The 23,400-nt window shown below is 43.6% G+C and overlaps 1 non-coding gene across 1 annotated transcript; it reads left to right on the top strand.

Moving 5' to 3' along the window:
- The first annotated feature begins 1,880 nt into the window (after positions 1–1,880).
- Positions 1,881–1,955, top strand: Trnat-ugu (transfer RNA threonine (anticodon UGU)). Its single transcript has one exon. It is a non-coding gene; the product is annotated as a tRNA-Thr (tRNA).
- Positions 1,956–23,400: the final 21,445 nt, after the last annotated feature.

Raw genomic sequence — 23,400 nt, 5'->3', positions numbered from 1 at the left:
GCAAACGGAAGTTGTATCTTTTGTTGGTTGGTTGGTTGTTTTGGGGAAGGAGACCAGACAGCGAGGTCATCGGTCTCATCGGATTAGGGAAGCACAGGGAAGGAAGTCGGCCGTGCCCTTTGAAAGTAACCATTCCGGCCTTTGCCTGGAGCGATTTAGGGAAATCACGGAAAACCTCAATCAGGATGGCCAGACGCGGGGTTGAACCGTCGTCCTCCCGAATGCGAGTCCAGTGTGTAACCACTGCGCCACCTCGCTCGGTGTGTATCTTTTGTGGTATAAAACCAGGTTTCAGAATAAATTTTGTGTGAAACACTTCGGTAAAACTTTCAGAAGGAATGTGAACCAAGTCCCTTACATCATTAAATTTCATCCTTAGTGGATATAACATACACAATAGATAATTTAAACATTTTTCAAATATGTCGAATCCTTGAAATCGATTTAAATCGTATGGTTAATTAATTCATGCGATTTTACCTATTCAGTCCTTCCTCGCAACATCGAATCTCATTGACTTGGTCCAGCTTAACTCTGAACGATCATATGCAGGATATATTGGAAGGAATCGTAAATACTTCAGGAGATTGGAGTATTGACCATTACGAATAAAACGTTTCATATAAAATTCGCTGGATTTTAATTGATCACAGAGATACAAATACTCAAAGAAGGTGTTAAGAGAAAATCAAATGATTAAGTTCAAAATAGATGTTCGTAAGTTCCACCACCGTCTTCAATGCACTTTCGAATTCTTTTGAAAATACCGCATTTTACTCTTCTGAGTTCGTCTTGGCCGTGCTTTTATAGGAACAGCTGTGTTGATCATCCAAACGATCACTTTGTCTCTTTTGTTTACTGTTTCTTCGTAATTTCGCTTCTCAGCCCTGCCCACAGGCAAAAATCCAAAGGGGTAAGTTGCGCGGACCTTCGTGGCCATGAAACGTGAACCTTTTCACCGATCCATATTCCGATGAATGTTAGGTTTCGATGATGCGCCACCTGGTGAATGTGTGGTAGACCCGTCATGCTGGGACAACATATCCGTCCTTGTAGCCAGAGGAACAGCTTGCTAACTCGTTCTCAGGGAAATCAAAGTATCAGAGCATTGTAAGACGATTCGGTAACCTGAAAGGGCGAATCAGCTAGTTGTCTACAATACCACACTACACACTGACAGAGAGGTGTTCCACAAATCGTGCCACTGCGACGCATTGTGGGTTTTTGTCGGACCACCGATGTAAGTCAGGATTGTTACTGATACGAAATTAGAATTATATTAATACCTTCAGCCGCCCATGGGCGTTGACATGTATCAACGGGGACAGGTGAAAATGTGTGCCCCGACCGAGACTCGAACCTGGGATCTCCTGCTTACATGGCAGACGCTCTATGCATCTGAGCCACCGAGGGCACAGAGAATAGTGCGACTGCAGGGACTATCTCGCGAGCCGGCCGGAGTGGCCAAGCGGTTAAAGGCGCTACAGTCTGGAAACGCGCGACTGCTACGGTCGCAGGTTCGAATCCTGCCTCGGGCATGGATGTGTGTGATGTCCTTAGGTTAGTTAGGTTTAAGTAGTTCTAAGTTCTAGGGGACTGATGACCACAGCAGTTAAGTCCCATAGTGCTCAGAGCCATTTTGAACTATCTCGCGCACGCCTCCCGCGAGACCCACATTCTCACCTTGTATGTCCACACATACATTCGTAGTGTCCCACCCCAACACACTCATTACTCTTACAGGACTTGGTAAGAATGTCTTCCACGAGTGATGATTGGGTTGGGACGCTACGAATGTAGTGTGTGGACATACAAGGTGAGAATGTGGGTCTCGCGGGAGGCGTGCGCGAGATAGTCCCTGTAGTCGCGCTATCCTCCGTGCCCTCGGTGGCTCAGATGGATAGAGCGTCTGCCATGTAAGCAGGAGATCCCGGGTTCGAGTCCTGGTTGGGGCACTCATTTTCACCTGTCTCCGTTGATATATGTCGACGCCCATAATTCTAATTCCGTTCTAGACGGACATGTCCAAAAGAACAGACACCATATCCATATAAGTGATACAGATCACGAGTTCAAATGGTTCAAATGGCTCTGAGCACTATGGGACTTAACTTCTAAGGTCATCAGTCCCCTAGAACTTAGAACTACTTAAACCTAACTAACCTAAGGACATTACACACATCCATGCCCGAGGCAGGATTCGAACCTGCGACCGTAGCGGTCGCGCGGTTCCAGACTGTAGCGCCTTTAACCGCTTGGTCACCTCGGCCGGCTCTTTGCTTAGAACTGGGTTTCCATCTGAGCTCTTGATATTCATGCAAGTGGTTCTCGTTTCTCCAAAGGTCTCTCTAATTTTCCTGTAGGCAGTATCTACATTACCCCTCGTGAGATAAGCCTCTACATCCTTACATTGGTCCTCTAGCCATCGCTGCTTAGCCAATTTACACTTCTGTCGATCTCATTTTTGAGAAGTTTGTATTCCTTTTTGCCTGCTTCATTTACTGCATTTTTATATTTTCTCCTTTCATCTATCTCTTCTGCTATCCAAGGATTTCTACTAACCCTTGTATTTTTACCTACTTGATCCTCTGCTGCCTTTACTATTTCATCCCTCAAAGCTACCCATTCTTCTTCTACAGTATTTCTTTCCTATATTCCTGTCAAATGTTTCCTTATCCTCTCCCTGAAACTCTGTACAACCTCTGGTTCTTTCAGTTTATCCAGGTCGCATCTCCTTAAATGCCTACCTTTTTGCAGTTTTTTCAATTTTAATCTACAGTTCGTAACCAATAGATTGTGGTCAGAGTCCACATCTGCTCCTGGAAATGTCTTACAATTTAAAACCTGGTTCCTTTTTATCTCTGTCTTACCATTATATAGGGGTACACGAAAGGAGCCTCCCCGAAGATCATGACAACAATCGGGCGTACCCTGGGCAACGTTAGGCCTGTGCCTAACGGCCAATCCTTTCAACACCAAGACACCACAAAAAGGCTTTTATCAAATCCAGCACTAAATATAATGTCCATAAACATTGAAGGGCTCTCTCACGAGAAAGAAGTGCTACTTACTGTAGCATGTAAAACTCACAACTGTGATCTCTTACTAATCCAAGAGACCCACATTGGCCCCACAAATAGAAGACCAAAGATCCATGGAATGAAATTAATAATTGAAAGACCACACGAGCAATATGGCAGCGCAATCTTCGCCAAAATGGTCTTAGGTATTATATCTGCAGAACTGACATCTCAAGAAGACATCGAAATCTTGACTGTAGAGCTACAGTCCTGCACTGTGACGTCTATATATAAGCCACCGAGCAGGGAGTTCAGATTCAGTGAACCAACCAACTTCGACTCACAACCAACGAAAATAGCAATGGGCGACTTCAACTGTCATGGATCAGCCTGGGGGTACAGGCACACAGACAAAAGTGGGGACGACCTAGAAACCGGGGCAGACTCAACTGGCCTTAAATTAATACACGACCCCAAACTTCCATATTCTTTCAAAACCAGCAGGTGGAACCGTGGATACAATCCAGATAACATCTTTGTCAGCGAAAACGTAGCACATCAAACCAGGAAGGATGTGGGAGAACCCCTCCCACATACACAGCACCGAGCTATATTATGTCTGGTCGAAGCAGTTGTTAAACCAGCAACCACCCATTTCCAAAGACGTTTTAATTTTAAACATGCCCTATGGGATAAATTCTCTGAAGAACTTGACAAAGAGGTGCAGAACCTTGATGCTAGCCCGGAAAAATATGACACTTTCCTTGAATTAGCTAAAACTGTCTCCCGAAGAAATATCCCCCGAGGCTGCAGAACTAGTTATATCCCTGGACTTGACGGAAACTCAAAGGTTCTTCTAGAACATTACCAACAGCTCTTCGAGGAAAACCCTTTTTCAGAGGAAACAACTATGGCGGGAAAAGAACTCCTCCAGGCCATATCAGCCTCAAGAACAATGAAATGATGTAATCTAATCACAAACCTAGACATGAAACAGAATAGCCGAAAGGCCTGGCAACTCCTTAAAAACATCAAAAATGACCCCTCATCTAATACACAAAATTTGTACAAGGTCACACCAAATCAAATAGCAAATCAACTTCTACTTAATGGTAAAACCAACAGGAAGCACCCAAGAAAGAAACTACAGAGAGGCACTCAAGAAAAAGACCACCTAGGCACCCCCTTTACTCTGAAAGAATTAGAAGATTCCATCTCCATAATGAAAATTAATAAAGCCGCTGGCATAGATGATCTACGCCCAGAACAAATAAAAATGTTCGGACCTGTTACCAGACGGTGGTTACTAGATATGATGAACAAATGTGTTCTTGAAATGAAAATCCCAAGACTTGGCGGAAGGCAAATATAGTAGCTCTACCAAAACCTGGAAAAAACCCCACAGACTCTAAAAATTTTCGGCCTATCTTCCTGCTCTGTCAGCTCTATAAAGTCTTAGAAAGAATGATACTTAACCGCATCTCAGAACATGTAGACAAGAATATAATTAAAGAGCAAGCAGGATTCCGCCCAGGAAGGTCATGCTGTGGACAAATCCTCAACCTTACACAGTACATAGAAGATGGATACGACCGGAAACAAATTACAGGTGCAGCCTCTATCGACCTTACAGCAGCTTACGACACCATAAACCACACTAAGTTAATATCAAAAATATATAACACCACAAAAGACTAACTAACGGCGCAATTCATCAAGTGCCTGTTGCAGAATAGACGGTATTATGTCACGCTGCAGTCGAAGAAGAGCCGATGGCGGACCCAGAAAAATGGCCTACCTCAAGGTAGCGTCCTCGCCCCATTGCTGTATAATATTTATACCAATGACCAACCGATGAGCATGAACGCTCGCTCCATCATCTATGCAGACGATACAGTCGTTGCCATCCAGGGAAAAACCTTTGAAGATGTAGAAAGTAAATTAAGTTGAGCGATTGAAAAGCTGGGTGACTATTATGATAATAACCACCTCAAACCAAACCCAGAAAAACCCAGATCTGTGCTTTTCACCTACGTAATAAGGAAGCAAGGAGGAAACTCAACATAAGCTGGAAGGGACAACATCTATCTCACTGCGACACACCAAAATATCTTGGGATTAAACTTGACCGTGCTCTCACCTACAAGGAACACTGTTTGGCCACAAAGATGAAAGTGAGTGCCAGGAACAACATCATCCGCAAGGTAACAAATAGCAGATGGGGAGCGCAACCTACAGTTCTCCGCACGTCAGCTTTAGCTTTATGTTTCTCCACTGCGGAGTACTCGGCACCCGTTTGGCAAAATTCCACCCACGCTGAACAAGTAAATATAGCATTGAATGAGACTGGACGCATCGTGACAGGATGCCTCCGCCCAACTCCCACAAAGCAGCTGTACCACCTCATGGGCATAGCCCCGCCAGACATCAGAAGAAGGACTGCCGCAGAAATCGAGAAACATAAACAGGAGACAGATCCCAAGCATCCAATGTTCGGATACAATCTTCAAACTCGCCGACTTAAATCAAGGACGAGTTTCCTACGAACAACTGAAGCAATTCTTTTATCGCCTAGAGCACGACGAGAAGAGCTGTGATACAATGTGGACCCAGAAAGACCAGGGAATAGCCCCAGGGAAGAACCCACAGCTGGCTCTGAACTCCCATATACGACCTGGAAAGCCTTGAATAGACTACGAACAGGCGTATTAAGATGCAGAGCAAACTTGGAAAAATGGGGCTACATCAGTGCAGACGAGCCCTGCGAGTGTGGAGAACAGCAAGACCCACAACACCTACTGGTCTGCAGGAAACTAAACAACCCGTGTTCGACTCAAGACCTATTTGAAGCAAATGACAAGGCTATTCAAGCTGCAGTGTATTGGGCTTCACGTGGGATATGAAAATCGCTCTGTTTCGCATCCTTAGCGCTTATCATTATATGTTACATACTTTCCTATATTATTGTAGTTAATTTACCTTATAACCATGTATTATTGTACTATAACTGCTTCTCTTGCATTGTAATATAATTTTTTCTGTAAAATGGTGATGTCTTGGATACGATAAATAAAATAAAACCATTATATAATATGTCTGAAACCTCTTAGTATCTCCAGGGTTCTTCCATGTATACAACCTTCTTTCATGAGTCTTGAACCAAGTGTTAGCTATGATTTAGTTAAGCTCTGTGCAGATTTCTACCAGGTTGCTTCCTCTTTCATTTCTTAGCCCTAATCCTTATTCACCTACTACGTTCCTTCTCTTCCTTTTCCTACTGTTGAATTCCAGTCACCCATGACTATTAAATTTTCGTCTCTCTTCACTACCTGAATAATTTCTTTTATTTCATCATACATTTCTTCAATTTCTTCGTCATCTGAAGAGCTAGTTGGCATATAAACTTGTACTACTGTAGTAGGTGTGGGCTTCGTATCTATCTTGGCCACAATAATGCGTTCACTATGCTGTTTGTAGTAGCTTACCCGCATTCCTATTTTCCTATTCATTATTAAACCTACTCCTGCATTACCCCTATTTGACTTTGTGTTTATAACCCTGTAGTCACCTGACCAGAAGTCTTGTTCCTCCTGCCACCGAACTTCACTAATTCCCACTATATCTAACTTTAACCTATCCATTTCCCTTTTTAAATTTTCTAACCTACCTGCCCGATTAAGGGATCTGACATTCCACGCTCCGATCCGTAGAACGCCAGTTTTCTTTCTCCTGATAACGACGTCCTCTTGAGTAGTCCCCGCCCGGAGATCCGAATGGAGGACTATTTTACCTGCGGAATATTTTACCCAAGAGGACGCTATCATCATTTGATCATACAGTAAAGCTGCATGCCCGCGGGAAATATTACCGCTGTAGTTTCCCCTTGCTTTCAGCCGTTCGCAGTACCACAACAGCAAGGCGGATTTCGTTAGCGTTACAAAGCCTGTCAGTCAATGATCCAGACTGTTGCCCCTGCAACTATTGAAAAGGCTGATGGCCCTCTTCAGGAACCACACGTTTGTCTGGCCTCTCAACAGATACCCCTCCATTGTGGTTGCACCTACGGTACGGCTATCTGTATCTTTGAGGCACGCAAGCTTCCCCACCAATGGCAAGTTCCATGGTTCATGGGGGGGTTCCTGTCTTGCATGGTTTTATTTGGTTAGGTCTTGGCCAGGAAATCCTAGAGGAGGTGTGTAATTCTGATAAAAAGATCTCCCTGTCCCCCTCCTTCCTTCTGGTTCTACCTTGTTACAGTCTGTATGAAATTAAGTAATTGATGTCACTATTTAAGCTGTAAGAGTACTCAATTGTTTACCCCTATTGTTCTGTCAAATGATCGTCCCTCTTTCTTCCAACCCCCTGTTTAGGAAAAATATATTAGCACCTTTTCCTCCTGCTTTCACTGTAGTGTGTTCTTTACTCACAGTCATAAAAAGTTTCTACTATTCAGTACAGTTCCCCCTCTCCACTCCCTCCACCTCCCCCCCCCCCCTCACTTGGATCTTCCATTGTATACGTGGAATTAACAGTGCATTAAAGTTTTAATTTGTGTGTTGTCATTTTTCATCAAAAAATTTCTGGTTATTAGTAAGTCCCCCCCCCCCCCACACACACACACATACACACAAACACATCCAGCACGCACCAAATCTTCCATCAGGTATGTGGAAATAAAAGCGTGATAAAGTTTTAATCCCTACATTCAAGAGGACTGCATGTTTCTGTTACAACTCGTATTTTCGTATATGATAGTGTGTAAGGTTGGCTTTCCTTTTATTCACACTACACATGAGATTTTATAATGCATCATTTTGTGAATGATGTTGAATGACTACTATACGCTATTTTGGTATTTATCTGTTAACATAACAATATCCTAGCCCAGTTGTATGTCCTAGATGACTTATTACTACGTTCCCTAGTAAAAACAATTTCGCGATTGTGGCTTTACCTGGTGTACCGGTATTATTAAATGGTTTTCTACGATGTGAGCTGGTTTATTTTCAGTAGTTTTGATATATTTTAGATTAGAATGTTCGCCAGTGTGGAATTGCTTGATGTATTACATTTGTATGTATGGAATTTCACTATCTAGCTCACTAATGTTCAGTGATTACTTGGAACCAAAGATTATGATGTAGCACTTAGTAAACTGATGTAGCAATTGCTAGGATATATTATAGTTTTGTCTTAGACATGCCACTGACTTTGACTGTATGCTTGATTGTCTGACCTAGTTACATCTGTCAGTGTGTTACTAGCTGTCGATGTGGAATTACTTCTTGACGAAAGGTATCGTACACACTTATGCTTGTGATAATTTTTGAAGTACTATGTGGGCTTAAAAGAGCAAATTACATTTGTTCAAATTACGGTGTAACTTTCCTGCCTTTTTGCCTGTAAGTGAAGTACTGTTTAACCTCATATGCCTCCTGTAAGCCGTGTTATCACTAATGGTCTGATTTACTCGTTTTTGGCTAAGCTTGATAATGTTCATTGACCGAAACTAGTAGCGCATTGTGCAAAATAAATAACAACTGGTTTCACTATGTATTTGAACAGTTATTTAGCGGCTGACTATCCTCTCTTGTAAACATACATAGAATTCAAGTTGACTGTCAGTACGGGCAAGACAAAGGCAATGAAGATGAGTAGGACACACCGCACCTTGTACGATCATAATGGAAGGACAGAAGGTTGAATGTGTGAAATGTTTCAGTTATCTCGGTAGTGTCTTACCCAGTGTTGAAAGTTCGACCCTAGACGGTTTAAAGCAAGAGGATCCAGCTTATTCCACCAGGTACGAAATCTAATCTGGGACAAAGGAATCCCTTTAAGTGTTAATCGGACCACGTATAAAACCTGTCAATCAAGGCCTAAGGTAAGTGGCCCTAATATCGTTCCCACTCCTAATTTCGTTCGTCCAGAAATTTCGCGTATCTCATATGGTAACAAACTTTTAGCTGTGCGTACATGTGCGACCTCCGTCTACTGCATTGCTCAGACAGTTTGTAGTGTTGAGCACATGTAGCTTGCTTGAACGAAGGAATTTCTTTTTCCTTCTTTTTCCTTCTTCTTCTGCGGTGAGTGAGTGCAGCAGTCAACTGAACAGCCTGCAATCCCTAATGCGAGCGGTGATTTCTGTTCAAATATTGGGCTGTATTTCAGTCGTGTTTTGTAATTTCTGGTGTGTAATCGTTATAGAGGTAGAAAGGAAATTAACTTTAGCGATTGAAAAGCTGGGTGACTATTATTGGGCTATGTTGCCGAAGCAGAACATCTGGTGATGTTTGTGATTTTTTCTCCGTTGCAGTTCCTAATTTCGCCATGGGAACTAAATTTGGAACTGTATAACACACTAATTTTATTTGTCATGTATAAAAATTACTTTAATTGTTTTGATATGGGAAAACTCAAGTGAGATAGAAATTGATTCGCTGCACGAAATGATAACTTTGTTGCCATGAAACATGCTGTTTATCTACATAGAGATATGGTGCACATCTGTGGAAGGCTGAAAAAACATGAAAAGACATGTTCATTCATGACATTCAAGTGATTGATAATATTGAAAGTGCCTGGAAACAACATACCCAAAGTGCAATACAAATGGCTGAGGGCCACAATTTATTTCCAAAGTTTTAGAATATATTACCATAGACCTTTAAAGGCAGAAGGCCAACAAGAAATCTTAAAAAATCAAAAATTCAATTAAGATAGAAATAAAATAATTTAAAATCCAAAAGGCAGCATATACAAGGCGCAACACATATGGCTGAGGGGCACAATTAAATTTCAAAACTTCAGAATATATTAACATAGACGTTTAAAGGCAGAAGGCCAGCATGTTTCACAACAAGAAATCTTATAAATTAACAAGATAAAAATCGAATTCAGATAACAATAAAATAATTTAAACAAACAACATATGCAAGGTGCAATACCAATAGCTGAGGGCCACAATCAAACTTCAAAATTTCAAAATATGTTACCATAATCTTTAAAGGCAGAAGGCCGATGTGTTTAAGCTTGAATGGTAAATTTTAAAATTAATTTTGCAAAATTTTAAGGAACAAACATTAACCACAAGCCTAAAATTTAAAATAGGTGACAACCGATAATTAAACACCGGTGGCACTCAGAAGCCTCCAGGGAGGTCGGTCTGCCCTCGTTCACTTAGGCGAGACGGGTGGTGAGCCCAACTACACTTGATCCGTCGGAACCCAACCAGGGGGCAGCCACGGACCGACCGACACAACACCCTGCTTCCCTTCAATCAGTACATAAGAACCCCAACTGGCAATGTTACAAACGTGATGATCTAAAATGGAGTACGTATTAGCTGTAAAATTACACACCATGTTCGACAGCGACAACAGGTGAGGAAAGGACGCTGCCTGAAATTACGTTCTTGGCCACGGCAGGTAACCGGAACACAAACGCCCACAAGACAGAAAATTCCACCGGTGCAGTCAAATCGTAGTTTACCAAAATAGCTAAGTGCACAGCATGGCGGCTAAATCTCAGCAGTAGAACCACTCGGTGTTGCTCGCCGGAAAACCTCCCCAACAGCAAACCGCCGAAGCGAATCACCACAACATGAATAGACGTGGCTCGGATAGTTGAAACCACTACTCAACTTTAACATCGTGAGTAGGCGAACCACGAAGCTCGTAGCGATCGGACAGCTCCACACACACTCGGACACTGCGCAGGGACTGCCAGCGGCCCCAGCCGACTGCACCGCGCGGAGAACTTACCTCGTCCGCAACAACCGACCAACTCACCCCAGACCCCCGTTGCCGGAAACTATATGCACCAAACCAAAGATGGTACACGGCGCAAATATCGATAGATATCACTGCTGCCACACGTAGAAGGAAGAATAACCAAAACGTAACCGCGACAAGTGCGGGAAACCAAACACAGATAGACAGCGAAGTTCACGAAAACGCATAGTTGGGAGAGAGCACGGGTCATAACCTTCAAGTGGAGCTTAAGTTCAGGAATATATATAACAATCTGTAGCCTTTTTCTGTAACCTCTCAGGTCTTATACAGGCCTAATGTACTGTAAGGTGACAAAATTTGGGTCTCCTACTTTATAATAATGTAGAGACCTGTGTCGTAAATACGTAAGAGAAAGGGAAGGTGGTCAGATACAGACACGTGAAACCAAGCTCGTTATGTCAGCTCTAAAAAAAAAGGGGGAGAGACAGACAGAGAGAGTCAGGAACGAGTATGTAACGAGCGACCTGCATGTGACGTTGACCATAAAGGACAGAATGAGGGCTGCAAAATTCAAGTGGTTAGGTCATGTGAAGCGAATGCACTCGACTCGAACTACACGACAGTATTTGAAGAGGGAGATACCAGGAACTAGACAGATTCATCAGCCTACGAAGAGATGGACAGACCACATACCAGGTTAATGAAGATCTCAAAGAGAAATAAAGTAACGTGGGTTACAGTGAAAAGAGAAAAGCTGTAGCATAATGGAAATCAATGGAAGCTATGCGTTCTCTAAGTTCCTACAGGGCTCACAGTAATGAAATTCTCATGATGATGACGTAGTGTCAACAAGTCGAAACCATATGTCTCTATTTTCAGTACAGAACGTCCTTGCAAAACTTGGTCAAAAGCGGTGATCCATATGTGAGGCCCTCCCCTTATAAGAGGCTTCTGAACAGTACCCGAAGGTAAAGTGTTTTCTGAACGAGTTCTGATGGTCAACCAACTTGAGGACGAGGCTATTTGGGCAGTGTACGGCAGAGCTGAGCGAGAGCAAATCGCACTGTTCCCTAGGTGCGTCTGCGCAGCCCCAGACGCTTAGCTGCGACACTCGGCACGAGTCGGAATTATTGGGGCCGCGCCCTTGAACCAGACGAGGCACTCCGCTCTGCAAGCGACGCCCCATTGGTTTATGGCACGGCGGAACGCGGCAGAATGTCGGCCAGCGTTTCTCTCTCTGTCTGTCTGCCCGTCTTCAGGCTAAGAGATAGGAAGAGCAGGAGGGGGTGCGACACGCCATAAAACGGGCCATCCGGAGAGGGCCCGCGACCTTGAGGCGCGAGCGCGTCGTAAAGCAGCCGCCCTGCGGCCACAGCTGACTGGCACCGCGTGACGTCACTGGCTGCACCCACAGCAGCCGGCGCTGCACCGGCCGTCTCCCTCGTCTGACGCCCGTGACGCAGGCAGCCGAACCAATGTGGCTGCTGTAAGGATCTAGTCCAGGCACTAGCAAACAGAGCTAAGCGTTAAGCAAAACAGCATCGTCATCATAATCATCTGCTTCCAAGTACTAGGTCGTGAGATCACTTGCTTCAGTCTCTGTCATCCATCCATCAAAAAATGGTTCAAATGGCTCTGAGCACTATGGGACTTAACATCTGTGGTCATCAGTCCCCTAGAACTTAGAACTACTTAAACCTAACCAATCGAAGGACATCACACACATCCATGCCCGAGGAAGGATTCGAACCTGCGACCGTAGCAGTCACGCGGCTCCGGACTGAGCGCCTAGACATCCATCCATCCATCTCTTACGAGGTCAACCTATTTCTCTCTTTTGTCTCCGTTACCAATGTGTTTCCTGTCATTCTGTCAAGATAATCCTCCCATTTCAGTCTTTCTCGTCCTCTCTCGTCATGTCTGCTACCTCTATAAATGCCGGCCGAAGTGGCCGTGCGGTTCTAGGCGCTGCAGTTGGAACCGCGAGACCACTAAGATCGTAGGTTCGAATCCTGCCTCGGGTATTGATGTGTGTGTTGTCCTTAGGTTAGTTAGGTTTAACTAGTTCTAAGTTCTAGGGGGCTAATAACCTCAGAAGTTGAGTCCCATAGTGCTCAGAGCCATTTGAACCATTTGAACCTCTACACATTTATATTTATTTATTTAGTTACTGTGCATGATTCGGAACCACATACAGGAGTAGGTACAGCCAAAACTTTATAACATTCAATTTGTGTTTCTTTTCTTGTTTTTCTTCTCAAAGTTCTTCCAATTGTTCCACAGATACTTGGATATTTATTGACTTTCTTCTCAACGTCTTCGTCATAATTAAAACCAACATTACATCCTAGATAACTGAAGTGGGATATGTGTTCTAAACTTTTCTCATTTATTTTTTTTCGACCTGACTTGATTCTTTCCTTTGAAAGTCATTATCTTTGCTTTATTTGAAGATGTAGTTGCGTTGTATGATACGGCGTTTTGGCTCAATCTATACACCGCTCTTTGTAAATTATCTTCTGTTTCCTATGTACCTGTAACTATCTGGTCATCAGCATATAGCAGAGTATTTAATGTTGCGTTATAACCTATATTAATTGCCAGCAATATTTCATTTTTCCATTCATAACTAGATTGTCTATGATGTGGGTGATAACAGCACCCTGGTTAAACACTTTCATTTATTATAATACACTCCTGGAAATGGAAAAAAGAACACATTGACACCGGTGTGTCAGACCCACCATACTTGCTCCGGACACTGCGAGAGGGCTGTACAAGCAATGATCACACGCACGGCACAGCGGACACACCAGGAACCGCGGTGTTGGCCGTCGAATGGCGCTAGCTGCGCAGCATTTGTGCACCGCCGCCGTCAGTGTCAGCCAGTTTGCCGTGGCATACGGAGCTCCATCGCAGTCTTTAACACTGGTAGCATGTCGCGACAGCGTGGACGTGAATCGTATGTGCAGTTGACGGACTTTGAGCGAGGGCGTATAGTGGGCATGCGGGAGGCCGGGTGGACGTACCGCCGAATTGCTCAACACGTGGGGCGTGAGGTCTCCACAGTACATCGATGTTGTCGCCAGTGGTCGGCGGAAGGTGCACGTGCCCGTCGACCTGGGACCGGACCGCAGCGACGCACGGATGCACGCCAAGACTGTAGGATCCTACGCAGTGCCGTAGGGGACCGCACCGCCACTTCCCAGCAAATTAGGGACACTGTTGCTCCTGGGGTATCGGCGAGGACCATTCGCAACCGTCTCCATGAAGCTGGGCTACGGTCCCGCACACCGTTAGGCCGTCTTCCGCTCACGCCCCAACATCGTGCAGCCCGCCTCCAGTGGTGTCGCGACAGGCGTGAATGGAGGGACGAATGGAGACGTGTCGCCTTCAGCGATGAGAGTCGCTTCTGCCTTGGTGCCAGTGATGGTCGTATGCGTGTTTGGCGCCGTGCAGGTGAGCGCCACAATCAGGACTGCATACGACCGAGGCACACAGGGCCAACACCCGGCATCATGGTGTGGGGAGCGATCTCCTACACTGGCCGTACACCACTGGTGATCGTCGAGGGGACACTGAATAGTGCACGCTACATCCAAACCGTCATCGAACCCATCGTTCTACCATTCCTAGACCGGCAAGGGAACTTGCTGTTCCAACAGGACAATGCACGTCCGCATGTATCCCGTGCCACCCAACGTGCTCTAGAAGGTGTAAGTCAACTACCCTGGCCAGCAAGATCTCCGGATCTGTCCCCCATTGAGCATGTTTGGGACTGGATGAAGCGTCGTCTCACGCGGTCTGCACGTCCAGCACGAACGCTGGTCCAACTGAGGCGCCAGGTGGAAATGGCATGGCAAGCCGTTCCACAGGACTACATCCAGCATCTCTACGATCGTCTCCATTGGAGAATAGCAGCCTGCACTGCTGCGAAATGTGGATATACACTGTACTAGTGCCGACATTGTGCATGCTCTGTTGCCTGTGTGTATGTGCCTGTGGTTCTGTCAGTGTGATCATGTGATGTATGTGACCCCAGGAATGTGTCAATAAAGTTTCCCCTTCCTGGGACAATGAATTCACGGTGTTCTTATTTCAATATCCAGGAGTGTAGTACCGTTTTCGAACCTGAGCTTGCAACTGTTTTTGTATTGACCTATAGATTCTTTATGGTATTAAGAAGATGTTTAGGAAAACCTTTTACCTCCAATATTTTCAGCAAAAGGGGTCTTTTTACGTTATCAAAGCCTTTCTCAAAATAAGAAATGCTAATGGTGGTTCTATGCCGACTTCCCAACGTTTTTCAATTATTTGTCTCTTTATAAATACATGATGATTGCAGGAACGTAACTTCGTTTTAGACCTAAGTCTTCAGCATACCTGCACAACTTAATTACCGTTGTGAAGAAATAGTTACAAATAAAATGTGTTTTATGTGTATTTCGCTCTGGCTTCCTGCCAGTTCTCTAAGGTAGGATTTTTTATGTGGTGATTGAAATGCATTTCGTATCACTTTCCTCATTCATTTATCTGACATCAGCTCTTCACGACACAATTTCTGTAGACGATTTATGGGATGCATAGTATCTTTCAATTAGTAGGTGAATGACAAAGTCATTGGCGCAGTATCTTGGAGACCTCGGAGACTGGTCACTTGGAATAATGGGGCTATTTATTCCGTTATTTGAACCTTTTCTGGCACATATTTTTTTATTGTTTAAACTGAGGGTGGAGAGGTAGAAAGGAAAAGAAAGGGAACGAATTATTTATATCAGCTTCATTGGGACTTCATGCGGAATCAGCAGCGACGAGTGAAAATGTGTGCTGGATCGGGATTCGAACACTTGATCTCCTGCCAGCTTGGCACTTGCGTTTACCACTGCGCCATCCGGACACAGTGTTCACCGCACTTGGGGGGACTACTTCGGCACGCCTCCCAGTCAATCCACAGGCTCTTACCTACCGCCACTTATGTGCAGTTCCTCGCCCACGAGCATTCTCGCTCACTTTAGATTGCCGCTGGAGGTCGAACGTAAACGTGCATCCCCACTGAAGGATGTGGATTCGTTGCCCATCGAGCTCAATCGCTTACAGTCCACACGAATGTGTGGTCTCTGTTCTTTTGAACGTGTTCGAATGAATATCTTTCGGACATATTCAGAAGAATAGCCATCACGCATTCATATTTATTTTTCAAAATAATGATGTCAGGAGGTGAAACTGCCCCCTCCTAACAGAGACGTGTGAGGTGAGTTACTGAGAAATTTCTTCCTCCTGAATTTTCAAAATTTCTCTCTCATGCGACAAACGCGACTTAACACAATTACAGGAAGCTGCTAAACCTGACGAATACAAGCACGAAATTACGTCAATGTGATCATATTGGCTCAGCCATTCACGACAGCAGGTGTTACGTTCCACTTTTTTAAAAATAATTATGGAAATTTACAGGAGAAACACCAATCAAGTGGCAGGTCGCAAGACTTCCGTACATTGTTCTCATAGGAAGTATGTTCGGTTTTCGCTTAAAAGTGGCTGGTGCGTCGAGAAAATTGCAGCCAGACCTTCAGTCGGGCACGGTGTCTTTTTAACACAAAGTTGCGGCCCGAGCTATGCTCCATCTTGGTCTCCGGCATAGGTCGAAAGCTAAATACAGACTCCCAGATCTGGCACATCGAGCCGACATTTACCTTCTCTCATTTCCAAAGTGAATTTTCTCGAAACAGAAACTTTTTTTTAATTTCAATAGTTTCATGGTTAGTACATTAATTTTGACAGAAGTGCGGCTTTAAGTGTGCATTTTTAGAAAACTGAGAATTAGTGTTACAACAATACGGTATCGGCTATTCAAAACCCATTCAGTGTTATAAAAAAGTATTCTATTCCATAATGCGAAAGATTTTTTCGTGAATAACGTTTGAAGGAAATTATTATTTCAAAAAGAAAATTTTTCTTTCATACACGAAGAAAAGGTGGTTTCAGTTAAGGTACGACAACATTAATGGTAATAACTTCCAAATGTACAGAAATTTTTGGTAATACCTACCAAGGAAATGTAATTTTACGATATTTTTTTTAAATGAAATGTTTTAACACAAGTAACTACATTATCAGAACCAAGAAACTGATAACTAATTACCGAACAATTGCGTTTAGTGTGAATCATCGTTAACAAAATTTTGACGGTTTATGAACATATTGATTACACATAACGTATGTAACAGACAATATAAAAGACACAAACTTTTACATGAATCATTAATTCCGCTGTTTTTTTTATTACTTCCTTCATTTTTAAATATATGATGTGATAACAGACCTTTCTTACTATATGTTAGAGATAGGTGTTGTGCTCGACTATAGCTCAAAACAAGTTCTTTTATTAATAACAACACATGCTGAATACCTTTCTTATACGTGATCACAGGTATCTAATAATTCAGATGTAAATTAGCGCCGAGAATTTTTATAAACATTGGTATCGACTACTGTGGTAAAGGAAATTTATCTACATCGACTTTTCCGATCTCCCACGACAGCACTTCATTATTCATGTATTTGTTTCGAGTTGCTCATTCACGCTTCGAGTGTATTGACTGACGCTGAATTTACGGGCCGTACTATAAAACCTATTCATCTTTTGGTTGACTCTTACTTTTTCTTCATATTTGCTCTCGTGTGTGTATAATTACGAAAGAGACATCCAGCACACAAAGACTAACGAATAAGCACCAACACAAGAACACAAGCAGACAGAACATGAACATAAACACATAGAACACAAACACGTATAGCACACTTGAACAAGAAACATCTGCAACAAAAAAAATTGCATACTCCAACCTACGACAGCGAAAAAGCTCACAGACGTGGCAATATATTCAAAAATCTACCGAAAATAGCCTGCAGAACGCATAACTCAATACAAAAGAAATCAAGGACAACAAACACAAACACAATATATCTGGAGTAAGCTAAATCGACTTACATCTCATATTTGTGTCAAAGTTCACGTTAGTAGTTACAGTTTGCATAGTTTATCAGAGATGCCAAATGATTATGAACAGCGGATGAACTAGATGATTTGAAAAGGTATTGTAAGATGAACATCATTGAAAGTAACGCAAGGTTCATGCCATACAACTGAATTAAACTAGGCGATGCTCAGAGAATTAAATTAGGAAATGATACACTAAACGTTGTCGAAGAGTTCTGCTATTTGGACAGCAAAAGTAAGATGGCCGAAGTGGAAAGGATATAAAATTGAGAGTGGATATAGTAAAAGAGTAGTTTCTGAAAAAGGGACATCTGTCAACATAGAATGTATATATAAGTGCCAGTAAATCTTTTGTGATTGGTTGGTTGGCTGACTGATTTGGTGGAGGGTACTAAACAGCGAGGTCATCGGTCCCATCGATTTAGGGAAGTATGGGGAAGAAAATCGTCTGTGCCCTTTCAAAGAAACCATCCTGGCATTTGCCTGAAGCGATTTAGGGAGAACCTAAATCAGGATGGCCAGACGCAGGACTAAACCGTCGAGCTCCAAAATGTGCTAACCACTGCGCCATCTCCCTTGGTTTTTCTGAATATATTTGTATTTAATGTAGCGTTGCACGGAAATGATGTGTGGACGATAAGCAGTTCATATAAAAAGGAGAACTTTTCAACTGTGGTGCAGCAGAAGAGTGCCGAAATTTAGATTGGTAGATCGAGTGATTAATGAGGAGATACTGAATGGAATTGGGGAAAAAAGAAGTTTATCACACAACTTAACTTGAAGAAAGGATCATTTGTCAGGACACCTCTTCAGGCATTAACAAATCGTATTTTTGGTAACAGAGGGTAGTGTGCGTGTATTGAGTGGGGAGGGTTAAAATTATAAAGAAAGAACAATGCTTGACTTCAGTATGCGGGCTCTAATTGATGTAGGCTGTAATAGTTATTCGATTCCGAGAAGAAGCGAACAGGATAGACTTGATCGGAAAGCTAGGTCACACCAGATTGAAGATATCAGCAGCAGCAACAACAATAAACAATAAACAACAAATAACAACTCTTCACCTCCAAATGCGAGAGCGCAATGGGCTAGGGGAAGGTTGCTATCGAAGAGTCACCTCGATCTGTCTGTGGATACTGAAAATAGGCGCATTCTAATTGGAATTATGTGTACCCTATGTTGGCGAAGAGTCGCAGTGTTAGCGGTCACTTGGTCAACATGCACAAAAAGCAACAATGAAAGAAGGTAAGCCGAGCGAGGTGGCGCAGTGGTTAGACACTGGACTCGCATTCGGGAGGACGACGGTTCAATCCCGCGTCCGGCCATCCTGATTTAGGTTTTCCGTGATTTCCCTAAATCACCCCAGGAAAATGCCGGGATGGTTCCTTTGATAGGGCACAGCCGACTTCCTTCCCCGTCCTTCCCTGATCTGATGAGACCGATGACTTCAATAAAATGGTTCAAATGGCTTTGAGCACTATGGGACTTAACATCTGTGGTCATCAGTCCCCTAGAACTTAGAACTACTTAAACCTAACTAACCTAAGGACATCACACACATCCATGCCCGAGGCAGGATTCGAACCTGCGACCGTAGCAGTCTCGCGGTTCCGGACTGAGCGCCTAGAACCGCTAGACCACCGCGGCCGGCCCCGATGACTTCGCTGTCTGGTCTCCTTCCCCAAAGAACCCAACCAAAGAAGGTAAGATTTTCACAATCTCCTTGTAACTCATTAGTATTACTTATTGAAAATTCGGAGTGATGTGGTGATAGCGACTAAATTTCTCAGCCATCGCTGGAAAATACGAGCAGTTCGCAACATTTCATATTCACAATATAAAGTTGAATGCGGTGGACGGAGGCTGGGTGTTACCAAGCAATGCTGCGCAATTTGCCTTCAATGAGCGAGTTAACGGGTAGAGTTTCTGTGAAGAAGTTGGTGGCCCGATGATGGGAACGTTTCTAGCAAAACGCAACAAGGCAACAACTATTTGAGTTAAGTACAAAATGATTGCGATAGTTTACTAATTTAATAACGAGTAATTTAATACTCTTCGGTAAAGAATATCGCAGGCTGCATCAGTGATGGCCACAGTGGATGGCTTTGCCAAAACATGAGTTAGTAAACTTTTTCGAGATTGCAATTTTGCAGCTGCGATGCAGTTTGAAACAAATGGTAAGAAAAGCACTTGTCAGTGAGCTATTTCTGGATCCAGATGGACCCAATCCCCACACTGTCGTTTCAGCATCTGGCAGTGAATACAAGCTAGAATCTATTCCAGTTGGCACAGCAACATTGGCTACGAAAGTGGCCTCTGACGAAATATCGACCATATCGGACGCATCTCGGACAATCTCTCTCTCTCTCTCTCTCTCTCTCTCTCTCTCTCTCTCTCTCTCTCTTTCTGTTTCTCTCTCACCAGGAAGAAGTTTCAATAAATGTCGGGAAATTATGTTCATCACCCCAACAGTCCATACAAACAGAATGGAGGAAGCGGAAAACAAAAAAGGGTGAAACGGGAACAAAACTCTGTCGACAAGACGTCAACAGAGACATGCACCCAAGGAGTTAGCCAAAACTAAGCTCTCGTTTTCTTTACAAGTTTCAGCGAAGTCTTGGCCTAGGTCTCGGTAGGAGCTATGGTATTACGGCGTCTGTCGCTACGACATAGAAGACGACGTAATTCACTGTTTGTTGCTTCATGACATGGAGTGATATCTAATTTAGCCCCCTACAGATCGAATACCTGATGCCTAGAAATAACTTTTAAAAATTAAATATTTATTGACGGATATCGATATGTATAGTATTTAACAGCTGTTATATAATAGCCCATTCATGGAAACTTCCTGGCCCAGTGGGAAACCGCTTCCCTGATTTAGCCGATGACACACTTATTTTTCAAATATTTCGTTAACAGTGAATATTTATGACTTCTTTGCCTGTTATACAGGGTGAGTCACTAACTTTTGCCACCTAGAATAACTCCGAAACTATGATAGTAGCTGAAAATTTTGTGGGACAAATGTTGCTAGGTGGGGTCGCGTCAGATAGATGAAGGTCAACTTTGTTTTTTTAAGTGGGATGCTGTAGTTCGGTTCTTACTTTCTGATAGCGGCTATCGAGACGAATCCAACGATGTGTAACAGTAAGGTCTTTGAAGGTCAACTAAGGTCACAAATGCGGGATGAACGTGGTGATGCAGAACACGAACAACTCCATTGCTATTTGACGCGAACTAACACAAGGACCTCGAACCACAGTGGCAAGAGTACCAATTTCCATTTCCTTGTTAGTAAGTTTACTTTGACGGATATGTTTCCCATGCGTTAAAGATCCAGTTGTTCTTAATTTATCATACACTTATTTAAATGTACAATGTGTAGAGTGAGTACGTTGAGGATATCATTCAGCGTGTAAGTCTAGGTCTCACTGAATTTCGTTGGCATTCTCTCTAAATGAGAAGCATATCTACCTGTTCTTCGAAGGAATACATCATTCGCTTGGTCGACGATACTAGTCTTACCGTTCCTATTAGTGTTGTATTGCAAAACCGTCGAATGGTGTTTACATGTCAGTAGCACGTCAGATGGATACGCCGTGTAAGGCGAATATTTACTATTTGCACGATATACGAGACAGAATTGTCAGAGCATGTGCTTCCGTAAGTGCCGAAGTGATAAGGAATACCACTCCATCCATGATAAGAAGATTGCAGCACTTCGAACACCTGTAAATGGACGTTCATGCCACCTTTGTGATCTCCGTTGACCTTCAAAGGTCTTACTGATACACGTCATTGGGTTCGTCTCTATAGCCGCTATCAGAAAATAAGTACCGACCTATAGCATCCCATTTAAAAAAAACAAAGTTGACCTTCATATCTCTGACGCGACCCCATCGAACAACAAAAAACCGACGTCGTATTATGGCCCGCGTTGTTCCATGCAACGTTTGTCCCACAGACTTTTCAGCTACTGTCATACTTTCGGAGTTATTCTAGGTGGCAGTAGTTGGTGACTCACCCTGTATACTGCAGTGCAAAAGACAATGTTGCAGTTTCACTAAAAATAAAATATTTATTACAATATTCGTGGATGTTGTTACACATTTTCCCTAGGTGGCCGATCGATAGCAACCGTCCCCCAAATGGAGCGACATTTCATATCCGTATGGTCAGAGAGAAACTTGAGCGACAATCGTGTGTTCAACAAATAATGTTAGGTATTGTCGCTGAAGTTTATTGAAAGGCGGTAGTCTATACCCCACATGACACTCCGGCCAGTTCTTCCGTAAATGAAGGCAGGCAGGGGGCGTGCTGTGGCTCGTTAACTGTACGACAGAGTATTCTTTTTTCTCGTTTTTGTTTTGCGTGGTTGTCATTCACCAGAGTATGTACAGAGGACTAACGAGTGTTTCTCGTGTTGAAGTACGCGAGAACAGCATCGCACGTGGCATGTCCAGTAGCGTTCAGACGAAAAATTCCCGGTGTACCAATTAGTTACTAAAGGAGTATCAAGACACTGGATTCATGTTAGACAAAAAAATCTTGAAAACCAGCTGTTAAGAGTCGAGATCAAATTATAATGCTTAGGAGAGGCCTTGAAAGTTAAATCCGAGGAAGCCGTTGCGGGATTCTGCACTTCAGCTCGCTGTGACAGTAAGTACCTGCTCCCCGAACTGTGCAAAAAGCTGAACCTTACAAACTAGCGGCAACGCATCAACTGACCAATTTCAGAAACCGTTGTTCGACGGCAATATTGCAGCTAGGTATTGCAGTCTATGCCTAATGGAGAGACTGTTCTTAAAATACAATCTTTTTGTAATGATTGGTGTCCGCATTTATCTGAGTACGTGTTAACCCGCAGAACAACACACATTCCTTAAGTGTAGGTCCATCTTGGGTTCAGGAGTATGGCAGAGCGGCTGGTCTTCATAAGGGAACTAGTTTCGACGTTCCAATCACGTCATCTTCAGGCCTGTCACATTCAGTCACACAAAGTACCACTCGTGCATCTGGCCATTAAAACAGCTACACCGGATGAGGTGCTACAGAAGCGAAATTTAACCGACAGGAAGAAGATGCTGTGATATGCATATGATTAGCTTTTCAGAGCTTCATACAAGGTTGGCGTCGGTGGCGACACCTACAACGTGCTGACATGAGGAAGGTTTACAACCGATTTCTCATACACAAACAGCAGACGACCGGCGTTACCTGCTGAAACGTTGTTGTGATGCCTCGTGTATGGAGGAGAAATGCGTACCATCACGTTTCCGACTTTGATAAACGTCGGATTGTAGCCTATCGCGATTGCGGTTTATCGTATCGCGACATTGCTGCTCGCGTTGGTCGAGATACAATGACTGTTAGCACAATATGGAATCGGTGGGTTCAGGAGGGTAATAGGGAACGCCGTGCTGGATCCCAACGGCCTCGTATCACTAGCAGTCGAGATGACAGGCATCTTATCCGCATGGCTGTAGCGGATCGTGCAGCCACGTCTCGATCCCTGAGTCAACAGATAGGGACGTTTCCAAGACAACAACCATCTGCACGAACAGTTCGACGACGTTTGCAGCACCATTGACAATCATCTCGGAGACCACGGCTGCGGTTACCCTTGACGCTGCATCACAGACAG

Source organism: Schistocerca cancellata, chromosome 12, assembly GCF_023864275.1.
Source record: "Schistocerca cancellata isolate TAMUIC-IGC-003103 chromosome 12, iqSchCanc2.1, whole genome shotgun sequence".
In the NCBI taxonomy this organism is placed as follows: Eukaryota; Metazoa; Arthropoda; class Insecta; order Orthoptera; family Acrididae; genus Schistocerca; species Schistocerca cancellata.
The sequence above is the reverse complement of the archived record's forward strand: the minus strand, read 5'-3'. Positions and strand labels throughout refer to the sequence as shown.